The sequence below is a fragment of the Lasioglossum baleicum genome, chromosome 4 (genome assembly GCF_051020765.1).
Source record: "Lasioglossum baleicum chromosome 4, iyLasBale1, whole genome shotgun sequence".
Taxonomy (NCBI): Eukaryota; Metazoa; Arthropoda; class Insecta; order Hymenoptera; family Halictidae; genus Lasioglossum; species Lasioglossum baleicum.
In genome coordinates this window covers 20,968,101-20,989,731 of record NC_134932.1, presented here as the reverse complement: position 1 = coordinate 20,989,731, position 21,631 = coordinate 20,968,101, and the positions used below count along the sequence as shown (strand labels likewise).

Genomic DNA, 21,631 nt, shown 5'->3' with positions numbered 1-21,631 from the left:
TGTAAAAGGTGGGCCATTTAAGATTTGGAATTTGAATCGGCTATAAAAAAAAAACTAATGAATATTTTTTCAAAGTTATGAGTTTATTAGAAAGATTGAACCTTTCCATTTAGGAATGGAAGACAACATCATTCAAATGACTGCCACGGCTAGCCTTACAATACCCCATTCGATCAGTCCAATTTTTCAGTACATTTTCGATTGTTTGGGCCTCTATTTCGTCAATGGCAACTTCGATTTCGTGTTTCAAGTCGTCAATCGTCGCTGGATGGTTAGCGTAACACTTGTTCTTAACGGCTCCCCACAAAAAAAAGTCCAACGGAGTCAAATCGCAGCTTCGAGGTGGCCAATTGACATCAGCATTTCGGCTGATTATGCGATTTTCGAAAACAATGCGCAAAAGATCGATTGTTACGTTGGCTGTGTGGCATGTTGCGCCGTCGCGTCGTGTTGAAACCAAATGTCGTCTATGTCATCCTCTTCAATTTTGGGAAACAAAAAATCGCTTAGCATGGCGCGGTAGCGATCGCCATTCACTGTAACGGCGTTTCCTTGCTCATTTTCGAAGAAAAATGGCCCAATAATGCCGCCAGACCAAAATCCGCACCAGACAGTCACTCGTTGTGGATGCATTGGTTTCTCCACGATGACGTGTGAATTTTCTGAGCTCCAGATAAAGACAATTTTGCTTATTGACGTATCCTCCGAGATGGAAATGAGAGGCCCAAACAATCGAAAATGCACTGAAAAATTAGAATGATCGAATGGGGTATTGTAAGGTTAGCCGTGGCAGTCATTTGAATAATGTTGTCTTCCATTCCTAAATGGAAAGGTTCAATCTTTCTAATAAACTCATAACTTTGAAAAAATATTCATTAGTTTTTTTTTATAGTCGATTCAAATTCCAAACGTTAGATGGCCCACCCTGTACTTGACTCCAAATAAGAAGGTATTTGTTCTGCGCATGTCGTTGCGCGTCAGCCTTGTCGTAAAGTCTCTAGATCACCCACTACGTCATGAATATTCATATACCAGGTGACAAAAATTTGTAATTGCATCGTCTTAACCTCTCAAACCGGTTTAACGTTTGTACGTCCACGTAACCTCATTACCTGTGGCGGTTCGACTTATGTAAATACCTACTGTTGTACCTTTTCGCTTTCATTTAATTAAACTATATTGCACGATATAAACAATAGTAATCTCTCAATATTTCTCAAAATACTACGAACACACGGTATTGTCTCGATGGTCACGTGGTCGGCGGAGTACGAGTAGGGGATTAGCCAATAAACGAGTTCCGTTCGAGTCATATGCGCAGTAGAGTCTTAAATTCGTCGGCTAGTAAGTACCTTCTTATTTGGAGTCAAGTATAACACAAACAATATTCGATGAACGAATAACACAAATTTTCCAAACAGAACGCTCCCTCTTGCACACTCATTTCTTTATCGCGTTCAACCAAATTCACTTCATACAAGAATTGTTAACTTTATTTATTCAAGAATCTACTAATTGTACTTGATATTCAGTGCAATAATAAATAACTTAAGGATGTTCCCATGGAGGTACAATGGGAGAGAAAAGTACAAGAAATTCGAAATCCATCAATACATGGCAATGAAAGCCATTCATGAGTATATTTTGCATTAAACTTTTGCGAATACTGTACCCTCTGTAGCTATATTTAGTGGTCTACACCTCTACACTTGTCACGTTTCCATGCTAGTGAGAGACAACACGATTTTGACGTTTTGTAACAGTTTATAATTTTTTTGTTCTGTAACTGTTTGGTGAATCCTAATAAATTTTGAACATAATTAATTACATAATTTTTACTACACACAAAAAAAACTGGAGTTTCTGGTTGCGTTTTTTCAAGGTTTAAATAGGGTTTGAAGTGGAATTTTATGAATTCTCCATAAGAAGACGTGTTAAAATGTGCAAACTTTAATTTGCTATAATTCTTAAACGGTGCAGTGAATCGAACCCAAACTTTGGTAATTGCATTAGTTTAGTAAGAATTATATCTTGTCAAATTTTCAAAAATTTTGTCGCGTTTTTATATACCTCTAGAACATCCTTAATTAACAAACAGATTCATTTCTTCTTTGTTTCGGATCCATAGAAAGACCGGAATAAAGAAGAAGTTGGTGTCGCCAGCGGTTCGCGCGATTATTTACACAAACTTTACACTGTGTTTCAAGCTTGCGCTTTTTCCGCGACGGTAATTGCTGTTGTCGCGGATCGCCGTCGGCCCTAAAGTCCATTAAAGCCCGCGGAAATTTCTTGACACCGCGCCGTGCTGCGGCGTTCCGGTTAAGAGCGAAAAACCTAGTGGGAAGGTGGAAAAGCCATTCGCAGTGTTGCATAAATTCTAATTGGGTTAAACTTCCAAGTCGGCGACGGAGAAGCGTCTATTACGCGTGAAACTGGGACTCGATCTGCGAAGGACGTCTATAGAAAAGGAGAGGAAAAAAATGGTATTCGATATACATATACCTTCACAGAGACGTCGACGACGGGTAAATGGGTGGGTGGCGCGATATCATCCGACGACCGCGCCGACTTCTGTCACTTTGATGCTCGACGATTCCGTCGATTCGCGTGTCGGTCGAATAAAAATGAAAAATATCAGAGAACACGGTCGGAAAATGAAAATTGCGGAATTGGATTACAACGGACATCTGTATAGTTTATACACGGGTTTATTCGGCTCGAAATGAAATAAAGAAGTCGGCGAAAAAGCCAGGCTTTAAATTTTTCGGAATTTTCGGAAACAGTGTAGCTCATAAAATCATAGTGACTCGCATTAATATTCGTACACGCTTACAAAGACGATAACTTTTCTAATGGTAGCGAAAAATTCTTTTTCATACTGTTTCATACAGTGGAATGTACAATGTACATACATATGTAATATACAAAATGGGTGTACAAAATATTCGTACACCTTTTAAAAACTAATAACTTTTTTATAATTGTACCAAACGACCCGAGTTTTTATAATCAATTAGAAGCATTGGTTTACGGAACGATATGCAAAAAAGATTTTCCAAAAATTATAATTTACGAGGTTACATGCAAAAATAGAAAAGGCATTTTTTAAGACTTTTTACCACGCTTATATTAACTTGCCGTGTTGTTGTATGCGTCAAATCTTGTAATCGAATTTTTTAAACCTCTTCCCATATAGTTCAATCTTGCTGAAACTTTGTATACACACTTGCTTCCGATGACAATAAACGTAGAAAATAAAATATATAAAAACAAACTTTTTAAAAGCCACGCTTATACAGGGTGAGTCCGAAGAAACAAAACACTTAAATATCTCCGTTACTTTTCGTTGTACAAAAAAGACTTCTTAGGACAAGGCTACACTGTTTGAAGGGCCACATGTAACGGTGTAAGGGAAAAAATTTTCGAGGTCATTTTTCTATGAGATTTCACGGTCATCGATATTTTTTTAAATGGAATGAGGTATGGTGTTTTAGAGTTATTTAAACTGAAATATCTCGTGAACTACTAACTTTTCGACATACATGGGTTAGTACCTTTTTATAACGAATGTCCAGTTGCATCGATTGATGTATTAAAAAATACCTCATTCCATTTAAAAAAATATCGATGACCGTGAAATCTCATAGAAAAATGACCTTGAAAATTTTTTCCCTTACACCGTTACATGTGGCCCTTCAAACAGTGTAGCTTTGTCCTAAGAAGTTTTTTTGTACAACGAAAAGTAACGGATATATTTAAGTGTTCTGTTTCTTCGGACTCACCCTGTATTAAAATGCACTAGAAGGAGGAACAAAAGATCGTTAAAAAATGCTCTGTTAATCGTATCGAATCCAATGAAAATTATATGAAAATTAAGGATGAAGCATTATTAAACGATTGGATTGAAAGTTGCCGAGTTCTTGAATAAATTGAATAAATTTTTGTTAAAGTGTGTGTGCAATAGTGGTGTTAATCGTGCTTGCACAACTGTCCCATTATATCTTTCGATATTGCTGTATTTCACAGAACTTTTACTTAATTCCTCGTTATCCGATGATTAACTGTTTTCATCTACAGAATGTTTCCAATAAACGGATCCTATGTTAATTTGTAACGATAAGAAAACCTATCAAATTTATTCTCTGTCTGATCAGCCAGTTTGTTCATCTGATGGATCAACCTTCCGACCAGCGCCAGCGGTTAGTCCGATAAAACGTTGCAAGATCGAATCTCGGATCCAAATAAGGAGCTAAACAAGATATTTTTTCGTCGAACCGGTATTTATGGCCGCATCTCGTTCTAGAGATCGCAGAATTAATTTTTTCCCTGATCGAGGCACACTGGTTACAGTGACCGAGGTTCTTGTTCGGCGGCGAACTATATTAATCATCGCGAACGAACGCGACTAAAGTGGGAATAAAATGTGCGCGTAAATTATGCGCATTCGCATCGGTTTTGCAGGCGTACAGGTGTCGAGACCGTCGCAGAATCGTTAAATTCCTTTTATTGTTGATGTAATCTCACGCCTCCGTTCTTGTCTCGTTGGCTAGACGAGTTTTACGATGGCGCTGCGCGGCGGTAGATCAACCTCGAATTTTGACTTCCTCTGGCACCGTTCGATTTGTTTTTTCGAACCACTTTTTTGTTTCTCTTGGCATCGGACGGTTTGATCTCGCATAAAATGGTAATTATTGCATTTCCAGCCGGTGACGCACAGCCACAGTTTCACGTTTTAAGCCACACTTTTTCAGTAATTTTTTCACCGTTTTGTTACGAGCTTTTCGGAAGTGATTTTGTGAATTTGGGAACCTCTGCATGAGAGAGAATATGGTATAATATATTGATATTAATTACTGGACTGCGGATTTCAAACATTTATGAATTTAAGGAAATTGCTCCACCATTCTCGACTTGTCATGATTAGTAAAAGAGAAAATATATTTTTAGTTAGCTTGAGTTTCTTATAAGTGTCTTACACAATTTTTATTTTGCATACAGATCCGCAGTCTCATAATCACTTTCCCCGTTGCACCACTGTTTTACAAATTCGCTGTCGTACGAGAAGATGACTGGAGAGTGCAAGGAGCTAAAGCTACGTCCTATAAAATTCAAAAATTACGGATCACCGGATATTTCTCCTTTCGAGATCGGAAACAATAGTTTTAGGAAAATGCCTACAGGATTCCGTTGCATCTAACGTAAATTGCATCCGATTTTTGGAAGATGAAAGACTTGTTCGTTACGAAACCGCCAAGTAAATGACGATGAACGGAACGAAATTGTTCTCATTGTTGTGGAAAAGGATTTTCCCGCGGTTCCAACCGGTGAACGCGGAAAATCGCGGTCATATTTCCGCGACTTTCCAACAAGCATCGTGCTCTGAACTGGGATCTCGTTAACAGGATGATTACGATGGCTGTAGTGCGAAACGACACAAGTTGTATATTTTCACTTTCGAGATGTTGCGGTCGAAGCATTCCTGCTCGATTCTTGACTTCAGTGTCATTACTACCATGGGTTTCGTGTTTTCATTTCTAATGTAGACAAGTCGGCTGGCTAATGGATCCGGTTGCTTTGTGTAAATTGTCGGTGCAAGTCTGTTGATAAGGTGAAATTAAACGTTGAAATGTAATGTACATGATTCGGCTAAGACATTGAACATTAGAAGAATTTAGAAATGCAGTTCTATTATTATCAACTTTTAATCAGCATTTTAATCTAACCTTAACCCTTTTGCGTCCCAAAACTGCTGATAGAATTGATTTTACTTGAATACGTAAAAATAAAAATAAATCCTTAAGAGAACATTTACAGCTGATTTGCAGCATGAATGAATGTAGTTGTACCTTCTCTTGCAATTCGTTTGCGTAGACAAGAACGAGCAACTGATGAGTTGTGTCGACTCGCTCGAGAGGTTTTGGATCGCGGCACGAACTTATTACAAGCTCGTAGCCGAAGAGGTTTTCGAGCATCGTTGATACATTCATCTCGACAATAACACGCGATAATTAGCCGCGTCTCGTGAAACTAAAGAAATCGCAAGATCGTGGGTGAAAGTGGCGCGATGCTTGCGACGACTGTTGCGTTACGCGCCGATCGTCGAGGACAAGTCTGCTCCCAGTGGTTCCTTTGTTGCGCAATTTTGGTTCGCAAGCGGCCTGCCCGCGAGGATCTCGATCACCTTCGAGAGGTTCGACGTTAGATCTCTGTGATTTACATATCGGATTACACCGGTGGACTACACATTTTTGCGCATTCAACGCGCACGAACTTGCCTAGAGCTTCTTACAAAATATTACACTTTTAATTCAGTTTCTTCGAAACTGTTGAATAAAATTAGTTCTTTTTACTCGAAACCATACTGTGGAATATATAAAAATGTTCTTGGATTTACCAAACTGTCCATTTCACGTTCGTTCTTCCTATAGAGATCCTCTTAAAAGATTGTACCATCGCTGTACGATGTCTCATCTCAATTGATCTAATCGTTGGTCCTCCGAAGGAATGTAGGGCGACGCGATTCTCGAAAAGGAGACTACGAAGATGATAGAACAATGGTCCCTCGTTCAACGATGACGCCAAAGGTATCATCAAGTGAAAATTACGCGGTTTACGTAACAATTATGAGGGTCCACGTGGATCGGATCATTCTTGTCGATCTGTCGGCGATCTATTCAGGTTTCTGGAGCGGCAATTTTATCTCGCAGCTGTTTGGCGAATCGCGATCCACGTTCGCCGCATTTTCGGGCCAATTATTCCGTCTCGCGATCTACACTCGGCGTTGTTACGAGCGAAAGTCCATTCCCGACTTGCAACTCGTTCCCTCTCGATCGTCTCGCAAACGCCCCCATTCCTCTCGCTGCACGGTATATGTAGACTTTTATTCAACTGAACAACCTGCATCAAGTTTCAGATCATCATCATTCCCAAAGCTGCACCTTTCTGCAGACAGTATATAACAATAGATTGTCTAATGCAACTGGTACGTGAAGGACCGATTTCAAAAGCGTACGATACAGTCTAATATATACATAGTTGTAAAGTTGTCGTTGTAAATTAACCTCTTACATGGACAGTCTCCAAAATACTTCTTCTGACCAGTCTGGCAGATCCATTTGTGTACCAAAAACAAACTTGCATCATTCTGACCAGTGAGGTAGATCCAAAAGGATTTTTATTGAAAGAACAAACCTGGAATGAATCAGTCTGGTAGATCCACTTGTATACCAAAAACAAACTTGCATCATTCTGACCAGTCAGGTAGATCCAAAAGGATTTTTATGGAAGGAACAAGCCCGAAATGAATCGGTCTGACCATTCTAACCAGCCGACCGAAGTTGAATTTACATATATGTATACGTATATGTATACTTCCTCGATCTGGTGATAAATTTCTCGTTCCTCAACTTCCTCAACGATAGAATTCTAATCCGAATCTCCAGACAGCGGATGTGTACGCGAGTTCAAGTTTTTGTGAATCGACCAAGGAAAGTGGTATTCAAATAGAAACTAGCTTCAAGAAGAATGTAGTAGCTAAATAAAGAAAGCTATTTAACTCTCTTAACGAATACACTCGGGTGCACAAAGAGACGCAATCATCTTTTTTCTTCATTTTTATTTTTCTTCTCTCGCGCGGATTTCGGCAACAGAGTTTACAACTTTGGCAACGGAAACGGGTAATGCCGTTTGATTGCCACATAGACACCATTAGAAAGGAGTATTTTCGTTGCCAAACACCTGGATATCGGTCTGGAACCGAGATAAAACGACGTTTTTATTGCTGTTTTACTGCGCGCGGCAAGATTTCGAGGCGACGAGGAAAACAGTTCGCGACGAAATTTCAAGGCGAATACCTTCGTCTATTAATAAGCCATCGGCGAAATGCGAAAAACATGAGGCCCCGAAGGACACTGTCAAGCCGGGTCCCGTTTCCTAGAAAGTCGACTCGCGACTGATCCTGAGAATCGAAAATACGCGTCGTCGCGCTCCTTCGCTTCTTCGTTCCTTTCTCTCTCCTGCTCGAAATGATCTTGACATTCTGCGAACGTTCCGCGCCGATTCGCAGAAAAACCGGCCCGAAATGATCGGATCGTAAATAGACGATCCTTCGGTTCCCAGAATAATGATTCGGGCCATACATCAAAACAATCGACACGGCTATAAATACACACACCACCGTTCTGATCATATTGGATTGTTCCGAATGGTACTTATCGTGTTTGATCTCATTTTAATCTTCTCTAGTGTGTATAGGGGATGTAAATGCACCGCAGACTGACAACGAATTTGCAAAAATTTTCTAGGCATATGTAGATTGCGGATCTTTATGCAAAATAAAAATGTTTTGCATTGATTCTGGGAAGCAGGAATAACATAAAAATTGATTTCATCCCTTGACGAATTTTTAATCCTTTTGCTATTTTACCACGTTATATTTCAAGCAATTTCTTCATAGATGAATAAAGATCCGCAGTCTACATATAACCGAAAAACCTAAGATATAAATGTAAACTCATCAATTTGAATAAAACCACATCGAAAAATAACTGTTTACCCAATTATTTAATCGATCTTTTACCACTGTGTCAATTTGACACCGAGGGACAGATTGATTTTGATTCCGACATACAGTTTTGATTCCGTATTTCATTTCGAAATTTCAGCGATTAATCATTAATCAATTATCCGATTGACGATTACAACTGAAAAGAATGTTAGCGTTCACCGCGATTAACGACTAAAGTAAGAGTTTAATTGTTAATTGCGATTAACGATTGAAGTAGAAATTTATTCGTCAATCGTTGATTAAATTTTAGCCAAACTCTGCGTGAAATGAGGGACGGATGAGGGTTAAAGTATTGCAGACTTATCTTTTAAAAATCAATAAAATCTCACAAGCACGTATGCAGACAAATTTTTCCATATATGGGGTCCAATTAACCCCTGTACAGGTTAACATTAGAGTAGTAGTACACAGAGAGTAGGTTCATCACAGAAAAAAAACCCCCCAACGTATCGGCACAAGTTTCATAAAAACAGGATTATATAAAGAACAAAGAGTTGGTATCGAATAGTATTGTCTCCGAGCCTCGCAATCAGCACACTACGCTTATCCCCTTTGGGGATAAATTCTACGAAAATAATGTTGCATTTGTAAAGAATTTGTAAAGAAATAATTTTTTTATATTTTTAGACGCGAGAGTGAGAGAGAGAGAGAGAGAAAAGCATGGTTATTTGTTTCTATTTTGGAACGACCGTGAAGTTTCGCCTAACACGGCTGGGTCGGGCTTAATGTCGGATAATAATCGGCCGGATGACGGAAATCTTGATCCCGTCGCATGAGCGGAATGATCGCCGTGGTAATTATACGCAAACGAAAGTAAAACCAACGACCACGGAGATATGAACTAATTATTTCCTGGTGTTATCGTGGCCGATTAACTGCGCACACCGTCGAAAGAAATTCGAAACTGAAAAATGTATCAACTTGCTCCGGTCTCCCTTAGCATTACCGGATAACTCCGTTATCCGGATAACTCAGTGTTAACACACTGAAGTTACACTGCCGGTCAAATGACCGGTTTTATATTTTCCATTTCACAATTATTGGAAATTACACGAAAATTCGATCAATTTCTTTATCCAAGCACATCTATATAAATAAAAATGTAATGTTCGTTTGTTAGAAATCTAACAACTCCGAAACGGCTGAACGTAGAAAGCTGGGGTTTGAGCCATTAGACGCAGCGTTCCTTCGGAAAGGTTTTAGGACGATGTGCATTCGAAAAAGTCCATTCGTTCAAAAGTTGTGACGTCATTAGTGACCAGAGACGACTTTTTCACCTTCTTTTTCGCACGTTTCTGCTTATAACTTTTGACTGGTAGCATCTATATTCAATTTGAGGTACTCATTGGATTCAGCTCGCCGAGTTCTTTCAAATGACTGCTGATTCGATTCTGTAGGTTGCATAGTATAGGAGTTATAACACAAAAAGTGTGCGTTTTTTCTTAAACTATTTGGTCTACCGACTTTTTAAATAGCTGTAGCTTTTCAACGGTAGGTTTTAGGAAAAATCTGAGATCACCTTGGCGATTGGAAATTTAATTCTCTACAACTTTCATATTTGACAGTTTTTTCTCCGACGCGAGCTAAGGGGTCATGTGCAAATAACGATGTAAACTCGAAAATGTTGATAGTTTTCTTTAAGGTATTTTCGCGCGGCCGTAACTTTTGAACCGTTTGTCGGAAATAAGTTTTGAGCGAACAGGCTTACTTAGCGTGTGAAAGTCTACAAAATAAGTCCAACAGTTTTACAAAAGTTAGAAGCAAAAATATGGTAAACATGAGTCACAGCAACGCATGGTCGGGTACAGCTAGTATTGTAATAAAAGTTGCACAAAATCTAAATAAATAGAGCCTTGTCATTTTTACAAGGTACATGAAACATTTCAACCGCTTTTAGTGCTCGGTAGGTTTAGTGTTAAGCTTCGAATAGTTGGGGAAATGGTCCAATCACGGAGAATTGATGGAATTAACAGAGATTCCCGGACCATGGAAATTAGAGGTTCGTCGACCGCAGACGTTGGCTACTGGAATTGAGTTCTACGGCGAAAATTGTCGGTTAACCGAACAAACGGTGCGAAAGGAAGTTCTGATGAGAGTAGTCGGTGGATGGATCGGTCAGGCCCGAGCCAACTATGGAACTAATTGTAAGTAATATAATAGAAAGTATCGAGAGACGGAAACGGTTGACACCGCGCAACTGGATACATCGTAAAACGCGGTATCCGTATTCACAATCAGATTTTCATCGCTGCTACGCCGGACAATTCCAAAGAAACGATCCGTGTTTCCTTTCTAATCGGACTCCGGTCTACAATAGACCCGTTCAAGCTATTTACAAGCCTTCCTTCCCGTTCAGAGACACAGAACTCCGATTGACAATTGAATCTTATCGGAGACAATCAATTCCTTATCGACGAAAATGGAGATTGTTGCGGAACTTGCAGCATTTCACCAGCTATTTTCTATAATCATTCGTAGACTGCGGACCTTTATGCAAAATGGAGAATTCCCAAGCCAATTGTATGGAACAGAAATTAATCGAAGATGTACGTTTTCTATTGATAATGTTAACACACTAAACCTACCGAGCACCAAAAGCGATTGAAATGTTCTACCTTACAAAAATGACAAGGCTCTATTTATTTAGATTTTGTGCAATTTTTATTACAATATGTGCTTGGATAAAGACGTTTATCGAATTAATTTCCATGTAAGCAACGTCATAATTTCAATAATTCTAAGATGAAAAATATAAAACCGGTCATTTGACCGGCGATGGTAGGTTTAGTGTTAATAACTTGGAAATAATGTAATATTTAAATTCGTTTAATGATTTCACAGTTTTTTAAGCATTTATAACCAAACTTAGCGGTCGAAACTAGATTTCGAAGCTTCGACCTTCGAAGGAAAGTTACAGTCCTACTGAATACGTGAGTTTTGTCAAGCGCCAAGCCTGTCTTGCCTTTCTTTTCATTTAGTCCGCGATATCCGATTTCACCGAATTTAATAAAACTCATTAAAATTTTGTTTGCAAAGTATTATTTTTTAAGTACATTCGTGATATGATCCCGAAATTTATTAATAGAATGCACTCTTTTAAATTTAATTTAAGTACGAAAAATCAAAACGGAAAGTTCAGTGTCAGTCACCGGTGACTGAAAGTTAATATTTTTATTTATCAAAAATCGTGACATGGTATGGTACTCATAAGTTACAACGTCATACGTTTCGAAGACTTTGAAATTTCGAACACTTGGAACTTCGAAGTTCCCTTAGTTCCTTCGAATCCTTCGAGGCTTCGAATCCTTCGAAGCTTCGGAAAAGTTACAGCCCTAGTCGAAACTTGAAACAGTTTCTTCAGACTAGCTTCTTCTCCATCCTTCATTGCCGATTGCTCTATTGTGGGGTTCAATTCATCTATTTCGTAAGTTCCGCTCGAGAAGTTGGCAACTATTGCGACAATTTCGCGGAGACAATTGAAATCCACTGTGATAGCGTCGAGAGACCGTTGGTTGCATTGCACACAGTCTTGAAGACGGAAAAGCTCAAGGTGGAAACCTTGAGCACCACCCTTTGATAGACACGAGATCATGTTTTAAGACCCTCCGGGGGACAGGGACCGTTTGAACTTGTGGGACACGTGAGACCTTGAGGCCATTTGAACTTTCGGAACCCTCTAGAGCTGCGAGATGATCGTGATCCTTGAAACTCTTTGAGAACCTTGAAATTGAAATCCGCGGATCACTTTAACGTCCAAGATCCTCGAGCGTAAGGCCTGAACCATCTTTGCGACGAATCAGACTACATAGTCGATAAAAATTCGTTAACTCTTCTTTCTTCGAGATATTTAGACTTTTGCGCCTATTTCGGTAAAATATATTTTACCACGATAACTAGCCAGCGGCTTTGTGCAATTTAAAAAATTGGAAAGATTAAAACAATGTAAAAATATCGATCAACTATTTGTAGATTATTGAAGTAATTAAAAAACAAATTCTTTGAGACTTTCATTAATTTTTCCATTCGAGTAAAGAGGATTCTGTTCAAGCATAGAGCGATTCTACCGAGTATCTGGAATTAGGGTATGTTTTAAAGAGGAGTATCAAAGGGGGTAGCAAAAACTAGTTTCTCGATGTTTTATCTAACTCCCTTAAAAGTCCAGCAGGTTCCAAAAGACCAAAAATTTTCGTGTCGGTGGTTCTACAACCCCTGAGACGCGCACCACCGGTCACGAGAGCCTCTAGCTCGCAGTTTCCGCCACGCACATAGTACGCCGCGACGCCCGGCGTCTTCCGGCGTCGCCAGGCAGCTATTTATGGCCCGTTTGAATTTCTTATCGAGAAGGGGGTTGGTCCGAGCTCGGTTCCTCGTGCGTCGAGTGAAGAACAGGGTGATTACAGGGCCCATTTATTCAGTCGCGGATATAAGCTAAAAATAGGAAAGGAGAGAGAGAACGCCGGGCGAAACGTGCGCGAATCCCAGGAAATACCGAGGGGTTTGGAAGTGGAGAGGGATGGAAAACGTTGGTAATCCGATGACGAAGGAAACAGGGATGAAGAAGGGTCACGAGGAGGACAAAGGTGGCGGGGAAGGGAGAAGGAACCGACCACACGAATGCTACGATTGAAATACTCGGCTGCGGGGGTGTAAAAGGGCGTCAGCAGTGACGTAGAGACGAAGTTGGAGAGGGTAGGACTGCGATACGACATGGTGAACCGTGTCGTGATGGTATCCGACGATGTCCCGAACTGTCCCCGAACCTTCCCCGACCAGAAGAACTAATGCACAATTTAAAAATATTAACGTCAGTTAACTCTTTGCTCTGTGGAGCCACTTTTCATCATGCAGGGACAAGTTTCTGCACAATCGAGTAGTTTGGAAAGTAATTGTGCTAGAAAGCACTAATTTTGAAGCATTAATATTCATACAATTTCCCTTTCCGAAGAAGAAAGTGATACGAAGATATTAAAACACCTCCCACCTTTTCTATACATATTATCTCCACGTGTGCTGTGAATCACAATAGTGTCACTTCAGGTGGAACATCACGAGATCCCGTTCGGTTCGTTAAGCCCCGTATCACCATCGCACTAATGCATTTATAATAAAAAAAATGAGTGGGCGAAAAACAAAATAATAAAAGCATCAGGCGATTGTATTATTTAGAACTGATTGAAATTATTGAGAGAAGAAATAAATTTTATATTTTGCATGAAGATTCGCAGTCCAATTATCATCGACCATTTCTCAGCGGCGGTAATGTTCTCAATTTAAAAAGCGGATAACGTATAAATTCGTACCGTTTCTTTCTCTTTTCTTCGACAGAATGATTACCCTCTTTACAAAGCGATCCCCGGTTAAATGATACGATTCTGTTTATGCACTTTAGCTCCGGAGAGCTACCGTTGAGAGTGGCCCGACGGTAATATTAGTCGAAGATATTCGCGGAATCAAACGAGCAGATAGAACTCCAGATTATATAGATTACATTTGCTGATTCTATTTGCATACTAGGTTAAGAAGGTAGCCCGATCTCGTCCTCGTTCGATACCGCCTGTCTCAAGCCCGAACGGGATTATCTTTTTATCAGCTTTTGTATGTACGGATAAGCGCTTCTTCATGTACCGAAACGCGTATTGTATGTGCACACGATTCATTACCGCGGTAACACGCGTAACAGGTAGCTTTCAATGATCCTACTGTCTCGAGTAGCACTCGTCAATCGAGACTTCCATGCAAGGATGCAGTCGTAATAAAGGCTGAATCGGGGAAAAACGGTAATTCCGTGGAGGAAACTAAGAAACGATTTAGTCGAATACAAACCTACAGAAGCATCAAAAGAACTGAATGATATTCTTGCAATGCTAAAGTTCAATAAAATGCGACATACATTTTTATTGAACTTCTGTTTCTTACAATTGACTCGGACAATTTTGGATTTTGCATAAAAAAAACACGTGTATAATAAACTACAGTAGCGGACAAAAGTTTAAGACCGCTCTAAATTTGAAGACGATAACTTTTTTAATATTGTACTATACGATTTGAACTTCTTTGGGAAGCTAGAGCAATTAGTTTACTGAAGGATGTGAAACGAAATTTTTTCAAAAATTCCAATTGATCGGAATTGTTGAAAAAATACTAAAAGTTGAATTTCTACCTTTTTTATGTGGGCCTATATTGAAAATTTAATCGTAGATCTATGTCAATTAAACATATTCTGAAAATTTCGTCGAAATCGGTCGATGTTGCAATGAGCCACAAACGTAGAAATTGCAGATTTTCAAAATTTTCGGCAATAAATCGTGAAAATCTGCCATTTTTACCATCTTTAAACGTTTGTGGCTCATTACAACGTCGACCGATTTTGACGAAATTTTCAGAATATGTTTAATTGACACAGATCTACAAAACGTATTTTTTAAATTTTCAACATAGGCCCACATAAAAAAGTTAAAAAATCCAACTTTTAATATTTGTTCAACAATTCCGATCAATTGCAATTTTAGAAAAAATTTCTTTTCACATCTTTTAGTAAACTAATTGCTCTAGCTTCCCAAAAAAGTTTAAATCGTATAGTACAATATTGAAAAAGTTATCGTCTTCTTTAGAGTGGTCTTAAACTTTTGTCCACTACGTATGTGTGTAAAATTCCAGGTCGATTGAAGTAGTTAAATAAGAAAGTAGTTTCGAGAAAATGTACTTTTTGGGCATATTTAGCTATTCAAAACTTCGCATTTTGAGTTGTAACTTTAGGAATATACATATGTATTTTGTAGATGTACCATTATTGATTAAAGCAAACCAAGAAAAATTTGAATTTTTAAATCTTCTATACGAGGATTCCCCGTTTAAGGGAAATGAATAATGTTCGTGTTTGCAGTCCTCGTCACAGAGTCTGTCGTATAGGGCAAGGGGTTAAACGCGGAGCGTTTTGGTGTGTGAATAGCGGGTTCGGAGCGGTTCTACCCCCTGGCATGACGTCATCGGACGAGCAGTAATGGGGGTGGGAAAGCGAGACGTTGGGAGAATTTGAGAATCACTGCGACAGAGATAGCCGTGCCCACTAATGGGCGAAATGTAGTGGGGTTGGTCCCGGCGCGGCGACGCGACGGTGGTACGCGCGGGAGGCAACGTGCCAGCAACGTGAGGGGAGGCAGCCATGAATGAAAGTAGCGCGTATCGATTTACCCGCGCCGCCCTAGATAAAATATGGTAAATAGTGGGCTGAAACGGGCTACGAGCGGGGGAGGACGTCATCGCGCGCATAACGACGCTTTTTACCCGTCGTACCCGCCACCGTGGTGGATCCTCTCTCGCCATCATCCGTGCCCACACGTGGCCCCCGCAACACCACTGATTTCGCGTTTCAATTAAAGGGGGGCTTCTCGTGTAACGACACTGAAAACAAATGACTTTTAAGAATTTTTTTTAGAACAACTATTGGATATAGGGAATAAGAAGAATCGAACGAAAAAAATCTCTTGTATTATACTCCAAGACTATCTGTTTATATTGGGTATGGGAATAAGCATATAAACAATTGCCATAGCGTGAAAACGTTTTCCAACAGTAGATCGACCGACGTTTAATTCAACTGACAGTTCTGCAAGTGTTTGACGTGGATTTTCATCAAGTAATGCTGGGAAATCTGTATCTTCGAATTTTTTAACACACCATAGCAATCTTTGTCCCTTACGTCGAAATCATGGGTTTGATGGAGCATCATCCTCGTAAATATATAATAAGTATAATATAGTAAATATATAACAACTTTCTTTAAAACAAAATAATGCAACATGACTTCCCGCAAATGCTACTTACTTGAAACAAAAGTCGATATTTTTCACGCGAAAAATTGACTGCTGCCCACGCTCGAAACAATTGCCACTAACTGCGTTTTGAAGTTTAGACATAGACCTTTCAAAAACATGTACTACGTTCCATCAAATACACGATCGGTACATAAGTATAACGATATCTGTCAAAAGGGCGGAAACTTATTCCCATACCCAATAAAAGAAAATAATTCTTTTGATAAATTTTCATTTGAAATTTGGATCGACATCAGTAGTCATTATCGAGCGGTGATTATCGCTTAATTTTGAAAAATCTAGGGTACATGGCTGAACACTTTTTAACGGAATCTTCAATAGCAACAGCGATTTTCATCGTGAATTAACAAGTCACCCTCAATAACGTCATCTAATGTTTCCACATTTAAGATTGTTTTCGGTACAGCACACTCATTGAAAATCCTATTAATAATTAAGATAATTATTAACAGTTGAATAGACAAAGAATTAGCTAAAATAGATGATTTGCAAAAGTAACGAAAAACGAATTTTTGGATCCGGGTCTCTACGGACCCTGTGTCAGTGGTCTAAGAGTGAAGTACCGTTGGAAACGTCTGATTATACCCTCTACAACATTAAGTACACGCTACGCCGCTCGTGGCTCAACTATGTACGATACCATTGTACTATACTAGCACCGTTCGACTGTAATACTATACGAGTCCGCTAGCATAGTTTAATTATACGCTACGTCAGAAAGCAATGTTGGTATTGCTCGATTTAATGGTTCAACTATTTAACTAGACTATACTAATGTAATTATGGTATAACGTAATATGTATAGTCGAACTATGAATAATGGATCGATAGTTTAAATATACATAATATTGCTCTAATAAGCCGGTATAGCTGAACTGTGCGATGCATGCTGGTAAAATGGTTCAACTGTACAATATACTTACACGTGTATTCTTATTTTATATTATAAATCAATAGTGTCATTTTACACCCTATTATTCTAGGCTACCTATGCGTTATAGTTAGACTGCGGATTTTATGTATTTATCAGAAAAGCGAGTAGATTAAATTTGAAACGGTACAAAAATTTGTTCAAAACAATTCTATACATATATGTATCCGCTGTGGTAGTATGTGTTCAGTCTTTTCGAACAATGTTTTGTACATTTATTGCCGTATAAAACGTAGGAATGTACACTTGACGAGTATGTATGATAGTTGTAAGATAATTTGGTCTCCAATTAGTCAATCGATTAAATTTAGCGTACTCGCGTGGAGCTGTTAAAGATCTGCACTCTGAGTTTTCGGCAGTAGTAATTTTTCTAACACTGCTTCGCGTTTAGTGCCAGTGCAAACGGTTACCCGCGCACCGTTCCATTGTTCCATTGTGTAAATTGAAAAAGTTCCCGGGTCGCGCCACATTTCGCCCTGAATAATTTACACAGCTCACGTAGTAGACAGGAATTACGTATCCACGTTAAAAGCGTACGTCATACTTGTAATGTATAGAGCGCGCTCGCAGGGCGCTGCAATAAAAAAGTAATTCAAGGTGGCGGCTCATGGCTTCGAGTAAACTTCATACGCACGCATTCAACGCTGCAATTACCGTTGTCCGAACTATTATTACCGCCGCAAGGCGTGATACCATCTAGCTGAGGAAATTTGTCTCTCTCTCTCTCTCTCTCTCTCTCTCTCTCAATACGATTCAACAAATGCCAAACAAGATCTCCCGTGGCGCCTGGATCGAGCCTCCTGTGTCTAAATCGAATTGTACGAATGTGACGAAAATCAAAACAGGCTGGATATCTCGGAAAACTCGGCGAGAAGTATTGGAACGCGGACGTTACACAGATCAATGGAACGATCGCAGCGCTATATGCGTGTCACTATCTAAAATTATTGTCTCGGGTCTGCCGCCATTACCCATTCATGCAAACCATCCGAGAGCTGGATTCGCGTCAATGGCACCTAAATCCAACATTCGAACAAACTCCCAACCCTTCTCGGGACGAACAAGTCCAACGCGTCGTCGTCGTTCACATTTTACGATCTCTCCTACGATGCCACTGCATCCCGGGAGTCATTGATCTCGTCGGAAGATTTCGCGGTGCTTATGCACCAGCAGATTGCAGATGCACCCTGGCAGGATCTAACGCAACTGCCCGGAAACTCCCAAGGAACGTTGGGAAGAGAGACTGTCTCTTTGCACGCGTAACCTCGATAGAAGATAGCCGCGGGTACGGAGCCAGTACGGGGGGAAAAGAAACGTCACTGTCATGCATCCGTTGGCAGTCAAGTCGAACTACGTCAACCCGATGCATCGTTCGGTGATCGGGAAAACATAAAATCTTTCGGGTAGGATGCGTTAAGGAGAAACGAGAGAGAAAGCTGTCGTTGTGACGAAACGAGGCGCAACACCTAAACGGGAGATGTTGCGGACAAGGAGGGTTTTTTATTCGCGGTGAATGGATGTCACAGGGAATAGGTGATGTGTTCGCTCTTACCTGGGTCATGACAGGGGTGGTATCTTCATGGTTCCAGCGGAGAGGCTCACAACAGCTGGACGTCGATCGGCTGGTATATCCTGGTAACGTGGGACGAGAACGACGACGGCACTGCAATGGTTGGCCACCACTTCCACGCCATAACACGTCCGAAAATCCGCGACGGTTCGCTCACATGACAGCTCTCGCGCTGCCTGATGATGATGTCCGATGGATCGCGATGGGACGCCGCTGGATCTGGCCACGCGATCGACACCGTACGATTGTTCTCTCTTTCTTTTTTTCCGGGAAGTAACCAACGTATTTGGTTGCACGCGCTCCCTTCGTCAAGTAAATTGACGACTGTCCCTCCGACAGCCCCGCGTTCGACGGTGGCTGCGGGATTGTTGGGGGTTCGCAGCGAACGAACCAGCCTAAGAACGAGAAAGAGGTTAACGGAGAAAGGTGCTGTCCGAGCGAGACGGAGAACGAATGACTACGGTGGTGCGTCACGACGCGGCGCCACCGTCAACCATCCCCAACATGATCAAAAATTCGAAGGGGGAGCACCCGTACGGGGTGGGACGAAACTTACCCCACACAGCTCGTGTATCAGTCTGCTCTGCATTAATAAATGTTTAACGGTGCTAATGCACATACGGAATACGCGATACGATAAAACTTTCATTTTACATTAGTTTCTCGCGGGAGGAATGTCGGAAAAGACGGTTTTTATTCTTTTTACCATGGCGCGGCGCGGCGTACCGAAAAATCTTAAAAAATTCATAAACTTAATTTAATTGCGAAATCTGTATTTTTTCGATTTTTTTTTTGTTTTGCAAACAAGGATGATCTACTTATATTAGGACACATAGATCGTGCCATATTTAATATGGGGTCATTTTCATATGAAGAAAACAGTCTTATTTTTTCCAGCATAAATATACTTTTTGAAATAAATAAATAAATTTTATACCAAGACAATCGTTTATATAACCTGACTTCAAAATTTATTAAAGATTTTGTAAAAACATTTTCAATTGGACAAATCGCTGACGAAGATTAGATATGATATTAGAAGTTAATTTCAATTAATTACGCGATAACTTGAAATAATCGAAGTTACGGTATCGTAACGTTGAAATAATCACAAGATACGATATCGTGTTCAGTCATTGCGTTGTAAACAAAAAGAGTAGTGAGACAGACGATGCACAACTTTATTATCTATACGAGACAGTGTACGATACTAGACCGTACGTTCACCTTTCGCTTGTTTCAATATTTTGTAGAACCATAATAGTCCAGTCGGCAGGTCGAAAAAAAGGCGTCTATTCGGAAAGTATTCCGAACTTAATGAAATTTTGACACGTCATTTAGGGGTACTCTGGGGTGTCGAATCTCAGTTTTCGACCTCGAGGACTCTGTGCTAACTTGGAGAGGGGGAAAAAACCACGATTTTTAATACCTTGTTTTGGTTTTTCGCCTATTACTCAAAAACTGTGTGTCCTATGAACTTTTGTCTTCCATTTTTGGAAAGAGCATTAAATTTCCTTCAAATTTCACTGTTCAATCTTTTTTTTGACCAAATAGGCACCGAGAGACAGGCGTTCAAAATTAGGAAATTAAGTGGCAACTGACGAATATAGGGAAAGACGGAGCAAATTACACTGTCCAACAACAAAAATGTTTCCATATAACTGTTGGGTGTATCTTATACAGTTTTTAGCGCTGATTCCGAATCTGGCCTTAATTTTTCTCCGACACGCACAGTTTTTGAAAAATTTGAGTTTGAAAAAAAACACGTTTTTCGACTTTGAACAGATATTATGATGTTATTATAAAAGATATTGTATTATTCTTTACAGCAAAAGATTCTCTAGACTTTCCCGAATCCAGTGATGTGCAATAGTAATACATTATGATTGTTTCAACATGTTTAAACAATCATTAAAGACGGAGAGGCATCACTTTTGTACACATTTTTGAAACCATGTGAAGTCAGATTGATAAGAGTACAATGAGTACAAGAGTAAAATTTTTGGAGAAAGAGAGACCTTTTTTACGTATTTCTCAAATTCGTCTTCCGGGGGTTGGGGGGGGGTGTCCGAAGGGGAGTGTGAAAATGTAAGGGGTATACATAGTATGTAGATTATATGTAGAATGTAGATATGTTGAAAAACCAAATTTGTGAGCCAAAAACCTGCAATTTCCTGCTAAATGTCATAATGTGTGGCTCAAAATGACATTTTGAGAAACATTTCCTAATTTTGAACGCCTGTTTCTCGGTACCTATTCGATCAAAAAATACGTTTGACTAGTGAAATTTGAAGGAAATTTAATGCTCTTTCCAAAAATGAAAGACAAAAGTTCATAGGATCCATAGTTTTTGAGTTATAGGCGAAATACCAAAAACAGGTAACAAAAACCGTGGTTTTTTCCCCCTCCCCAAGTTAGCACAGGGTCCTCGAGGTCGAAAACTGAGATTCGACACCCCAGAGTACCCCTAAATGACGTGTGAAAATTTCATTAAGTTCGGAATACTTTCCTATTAAAAGTACCTGGCGACTGGACTATAATGTCTTTTACGAAAAACGCAATACATACACTACACTTACGATTATGCGTTACTGGCTGTAAAGAAGAATTAAAAAAATGATATATATACCTTTTCCTTTTTTTAGGCTATAAATTGAAATCTCGAAAATATTTACTATACCTATGTAAAAAGGTATTTATACACAAAGGTGTATATAACTAATCTATAT

At 39.7% G+C, this 21,631-nt stretch overlaps 1 protein-coding gene across 2 annotated transcripts in view; it reads right to left on the bottom strand.

The window, feature by feature from the left end:
* The window catches only part of Fid (class I SAM-dependent methyltransferase fire dancer), a 55,598-nt gene extending 36,008 nt beyond the window's left edge, over nucleotides 1-19,590 (bottom strand). The window contains exons 1-2 of one of the 2 annotated variants that reach the window (XM_076422879.1): nucleotides 19,459-19,590; nucleotides 18,885-19,297 (exon numbers count right to left, since the gene is read on the bottom strand). The gene's annotated coding sequence lies outside the window, so the exon portion shown is untranslated. Of the gene's footprint in view, nucleotides 1-18,884; nucleotides 19,357-19,458 lie in introns of those variants that run through there. The other variant, XM_076422878.1, reaches the window with a different exon arrangement.
* Between the last annotated feature and the right edge of the window lie 2,041 nt (nucleotides 19,591-21,631).